This window comes from Nannospalax galili, unplaced genomic scaffold (assembly GCF_000622305.1).
Source record: "Nannospalax galili isolate Female #2095 unplaced genomic scaffold, S.galili_v1.0 scaffold872, whole genome shotgun sequence".
In the NCBI taxonomy this organism is placed as follows: domain Eukaryota; kingdom Metazoa; phylum Chordata; class Mammalia; order Rodentia; family Spalacidae; genus Nannospalax; species Nannospalax galili.
This window is the reverse complement of record NW_008332654.1, coordinates 1,261,401-1,267,642: the sequence shown is the minus strand read 5'-3', so window position 1 is coordinate 1,267,642 and position 6,242 is coordinate 1,261,401.

Here is a 6,242-nt window from a genome sequence, read left to right as displayed (position 1 = left end):
GAAAGTTGTTTGGAGTTTTGCCAAATGTAATGGACAGACAGCAAAGCATTCTTAATTTACTTACTGAAAACATGAGTAGCGCGGGACAGTAAGTGGCTTTCTTAAATTTTCTTAGAAAGAATCCAGTCTCTTGGCCAAGTTCAATATCTTCCCTTTTGCTCTTGAAGTTGACATCATAAAATTATGTATTCAATAGATCCCCTTAAGCATAATGGCCCAAAAGAATTATAGCAGCTTTAAAACAAAGTCAATTAAGTGAAGTCTGATTTTGTGAGACATATACCATGGAAACAACCATGGAGTCTTTGGGACTCAACGGAGAAGCTGAATTTGTGTTTATTAAATGAGAAGGAAGAGGAGGTTCGCAGAGCTTTGCAGGAGTGTTGAGACAGAGAAGGTCACATTCTTCGTTGACTTCTTCCAGGAGAGAGAGAAGCTGTGACTTCCAGGGACACATGTCTTCACTTGACATGAAGGAAAACTAATGAATTCATTTGGCTTTCAAGAGTGGCCTGTGCATCCCATTTCTGTAGCCAGTTCTAACTCAAGCTAATTATTTTTTAAATATGTAAGTAATGTGTGAATATCTTATTCTAAGACATTTAATGATATGGAACTATAAAAATAATCTTTCCCTTCCCTTCCCTGCCCTAATCTCTTCCTCTACTCCTTTCTCCAGAAACAAAATTGGTGTAAGATAGATTTCTTTATATTTTTATATAAATTTGTTCTAAATAAAACATAATTTCTCCTCAGAATTATCATGCAAATTTATGTTACAAGAGAGAATACGAAATTCACCTATACTTAAACTTTGAATATTATTTTAAAATTTCTGTACTTAGGAATGTTGGGGAGCTGGAAAGATGGCTCAGTGGTTAAGCACTGACTGCTCTTGCAGAGGACCGGGTTTGATTCCCAGCACCCACACTGCAGCTACAAATTGTCCTTAACCCCAGTTCCAGGGGAATCTGAAGCCCTCTTCTGACCTCTGTTGGCATTGCACGACACTGAACCCAGGTCCTCTGCAAGAACAGCCAGTGATCGTATCCAAGGGACCATCTCTCCAATCCCATTGAATATATCTGTGTAATTATTTTTGGATGGATTTTAGAATTATCTTTAATTTTATTAAATTTTTCTTATAATTTTTGTGGCTTATTAAATGTGTTTGATGGGAAATCTGCTTAAATAAGAACAATGACAGCATCAATTCTTGTCTCACTCCTGTCCTGGAACTATTTCCAGTGCTTCAAGTTCATGGTACTCACTGTAGATTTACATGAATAATCTTTTCAAAACTAAGGAAGTCTTTTTCCTTTAGTTTAATAAATTATTTAGATCTCAAAATTCAGATATATTGGATTTTATTAAGTTATAGTTGCATTAATTAAGAAAATTACAGCTTTTCATTCTTGGAATAACAAGTCTACAGAATTCATATAGTGTTTATCTGGGGAACTATACTCTAAATTTTCTCTAGCAAATGATTTTATTCTTATGATAAATTCTTTTTACATATTGTGTTTTAAATACTTTGCTATAGTTTATTATTTAGGGTGTTTTCATATTCTATTTCTATAAATCAATTTGGCTTATGACTTTCTTTTAGAACTATTCTTTTTTGTATATATTTTATTGAATATTTGTATTTCATACACGATATCTTAGTCATCTTTATATCGCCCATCCACATCTTCACATAGACTCCTGATTTCACGCATTCTATCATTTATGTTTAAGGTCCATAGAGTCAAGTTAGTGTTCTCAGATGTCCCTCAGTGCAAGTTCATCCACTGGGGTCTAGTCAGGCTATCTAGAGTCACTCCCTTAAAGAAGATAAGCTCTTCCTCATCCAGCAGTGATCAGCTGCCCAATAAATAGTTCTTTGGTTAAGATTGGGGCCTCCTTCCCATTTCCACAGTTCTATGCTGGGTTTTTGTCTGCTTGAGTTTGCATTGTTGTAAGTTCTTATGAGCAAGGTCCTAGGGAGCCTGTAAGACACTATTTCCATATGGTCATGCACCTCCTCTCCTGGCTCTTACCATCTATTCTTACAGAGCTTAGATATGATTTGTTTTTTTTTTTATTGTTTGTTTTGTTTTTCTGAGACAATCTTGTATAACCCAGGCTGATCTCAAACTTGCTATGTAGCAAAGGCTGACTCTGAATTCCTGCCCCTCCTCCCCCTCGCTCCCCCAAGTGCTGAGGTACTCAGATTACAGGCATGTACCACTATACCCAGCCAGATATGAGTGTTTGCTAGCATTACTGAATGAGTGGAAAGGTTTTCCTGGCATTGTGTCTTTGTTTTATTTTTTTCTCTCTGTACTTTGGAATCTATTCAGACCTTTTGACTTTTTAAAGGGTGGATATTTCAGTTTTTTTTAATGTCTTCCGTTGTCATTGCTGTATTTGACTTTTACTTCATGTTCTTATATTCCTGTACTCATGTCATCCTTTTCATTTCTAATGTGGTTTGTTTGCAGCATCTTTCTTTTCTCCTTAATCAAACAATTCAAATATTTTACTGTTCTTTTTTTATCATAGACTCCTCAGCTTTCATTAAGGCAACAGATTCACTGTTTACTTACTTCACTGTTGCTGTTGTTTTTATTTTTTATTTGTGTGTGTGTGTGTGTGTGCTCACACGTGCACACACACACGCTGTTGAGGATTAAAGCAGCACTTTCCACAAGCTAGACAAGCTTTCCACCACTAATTGTCATTCCCAGCCCTTGGTATTTTTGAGACAAATTATTACTGTGTAGCTCATGTGTTCTTGACCTTGCCTTGCACTCAAAACCTTCCTGACTCTACCTCCCAAATGCTAGGATTATCGTCACATGCGACTATGCCTAACTGGTTTGTGCATTTTTGTATTTATAATTCCCTTTTTCTTCTGAAAGATTTCCACCCTCTTGTAGCTATGTAATTAAAGTCAGCTTTGAACACACCTATGTTATCATTCACCTTCAATGTCCTGATTGTTGGGATTATCACCAAAAGTAAATGAAGGTTTTCTTTGTTAATCATGTTTGGCATTTCTGGTTAAATACTGAATTCGTTTGCTCATTATACTGTTTTATAAACAACAGCAAAATGTTTTAACGTTATTTCCAGCACCAAATTTAAAGCTATAAATGTTCCTCTAAGCTCTGCTTTGGCTGCATCAAAAAATTTTGATATAGGAGATTATTCCTAAACAATGAATAACTTGTACTTTAATTTCTTTAACATATACTACTTAGGTAATTAATATTATTTTACTTTAATTTCTACTTTAATTGCAATGTGACTGAAGCATATAACCTCCATCTTCATTGAAAACCTTTTTGTGGTGAACATAGACTCAACTTTTGTTTTTTTTAAATTAGTATATATTAATGTAAAATAATGGATTTCATTTTGACATTTTTATACATGCATGTAATGAATTTTGACTATATTTACTCCCCCCTATTACCTTCTCTTGCCCTCTTCTCCTGAGATTCAATTTTTTAAATGTTGAATGAGTAAAAGAGGGTGCATTCTTCTGAGTCAGGCAAACAGGAAATCTCTTAACAAACCAGGACTGTACTTGAATTAGGTTATGCACACCCACTCTTCTAAGAATGTACTTAACAGCCTAGCTCCTTTATCTGCATGTACTGTGCACATGCATTCTCTCTGAACAACGTACCTAGCAAACTCACACCCCCACCTGCATTGTGCTACATGTAATCAAACTTAGAAAATGTATACTCAAATATATCCTAATATATCCATATATGACAAATAGAAAGCCCAGTCTGACCTGAACTGGTTTGGGGTGCCTTTTCAGTAAAGCAAAACTGTCCTCGAGGAAACTTTTAGGGAGAGCCCCCTAGTTACCATCTTATGCTTAGTATAATTGGGCATGCATACTATAATCTGATGCATTATAAGGAGGGACATGCACAGTAGGATGATTATCTGACCTATTCTAGCAATCAAAATAGAGAACTATCCATGCTGTACCCTTAGCAAGCAAGTCCTTCCTTCTCTTCAACCCCATAAGGAAAAGCCTCAAACAATTGGGGCCCTTGAGTAATGTCTCACTCATGTGACCTGTTGCTCCCTTGCAGTGTATTTATTTCTGATCTGTAATATTTTCTTTGTTTTAAAATAAAGTTTCCTTGTTATTTTTGCAGATCTGTGTGAGCTCTTATTTTCAGTTTTTTGGGAATAGAAGGCCAAGAACATGGAAATACCTGGCTCAGCCCCCAGTCACTGGTAACATGTTGCTTTGGAACATCATTTTTTTTTCTGTTGCTGTTTAATATGTGGCCAAGTTTATCAGTGTTGATTGAATGGAAATAGCGTATTCTCTGATATGTGGCTTTGTTATATCAATTCCCAAAAAGTATCATTTATGTTTAATTCATGATTTTATATCTACCTGATCTTTTGATTACAAAAGAATGCATGTTAGAGTCCCAAAGTGATTATTAGTATGTGAGCTTTCTGATTAAATTATAATTGTTAATTTTATATATTTTGAAAATTATGATCGTGATTCTAGGATCATTCTAATGAATTATATCCTTATGTTAACAATATTTTGTTAGAAATGTTCATCATTACTTCATAAAACATCTGATGTTTCAGGATAATCGTGAGCAAAATCTAGCCTAATATCTACGATATGGAGGTTTTGTTTTGTTTTTTTCTTTTCACTGCTTTCTTTTAACACTAGTCCCTGAGCTCTCTCTCTATTAGACAGCTTTCTCTTTTTGCATGAAAGGAAATTGAGTGACTCCACCAGGAAGCACTTTTTGTTTTCCCTAAGCAAACATGGCAACTTTCTTTTGTTTATTCTGGTGTGTTGATAGTTAAGCTCTCTGGGAAGTATCAACTAAGTTTAATAACACAGTGGTTTTCTAACAGAGGAGGAGAATAAGTATAGCTTAAGAAAATAACAGAGGGGCTGGAGAGATGGCTCAGTGGTTACGAACATTGGTTTTTCTACCAGAGGACTTGCGTTTGATTCCCAGCACCCACGCAGCGGCTAATAACTGTCCATAACTTCAGTTCCAGGGGATCCGATAGCCTTTTATGGCCTCTGCAGGCATTGCATGCACATGGTACACTTACATACATGCAAACAAAACACTCATACATATAAAATAAGAATAATAAAATATTTTTTAAAAAAGAAAATAACAGAAATGATGTTTGTCCAGAATCCTTTGTAGGTAAAGTCATCACAATGAAGAAACTGAAAGGAAAAGTCAACATCTAAAAATACTGTGTCTTATCCTTAATATTCAACTCATCCTTTTTTAATTGCTTATTTAGAGTTGGGGAGATAGTTCAGTGGATAAGAGCATTTGCTATGTAAGCATGTGGACTAGAGTTCAAATTTCTAGAACCCATATGAAATGGTCATTGCTACATGCACACTTGTAAACCCAGCTCTGTGGGGTGGAGACAGGAGGATTGCTGAGGCTTTCTGGTGGTCAGCCTAGCTCCAGGTTCAGTGAGAAACCCTGTCTCCAGGGAATAAGGCAGGGAGTGATAGAGCAGGACACCCTATATTCTCCTCTAGCCCCTATATGAACAGGTATGCACACCCACACACACATGTGCATACACCACACACAGACATATACACACACACAAAAACCCAAAATTAATTAAGTGTTTATACTGGAAATCAATAAACTCTTAATACATTAGACCAAAATATTAATGTTTTAAGGCTAAATTTCCTTTTGTTTCAAATTTGCCTCCTTTTCCTGGTTTTGTCTGTAGGGCATAGGAGAATTATCTGGAGAACTCCTCAAGCTAAAGATCACTAGGTCCCATCCTCTAGGTTTCATGTCCACACAGTAAGGGGGGACTGAGAAATTATATTTCTAAGAAGCTGATAGAAATTCCTGATGTTGCTAGCCAAGAAACCATACATTGAGAGCCGCTGTTTAAAACTACTCTTTGGGTAAATGACCACCCCAAATTTCCTTTCCCAGTATTCTTTGCAACTAGATGTGCCCATTTACATGAGTTCAGCCAATGGGTTGTGAATTAAAGAGATATTTGTGCAACATCTGTGTCACAACCTTAAAAGCAATGGAACATGTCCATTCTTACCCTTCTGCCTTCTTGCAGGTTAGAATGCAGACTTTGGGATCAATGCTTTTGACTCTAAGAAGACAGGAAGTGCCCTGTAAGAGAGTGCTGGCACATTCATTTTATCAATTCCAATGACAGCCAAAGTGTGT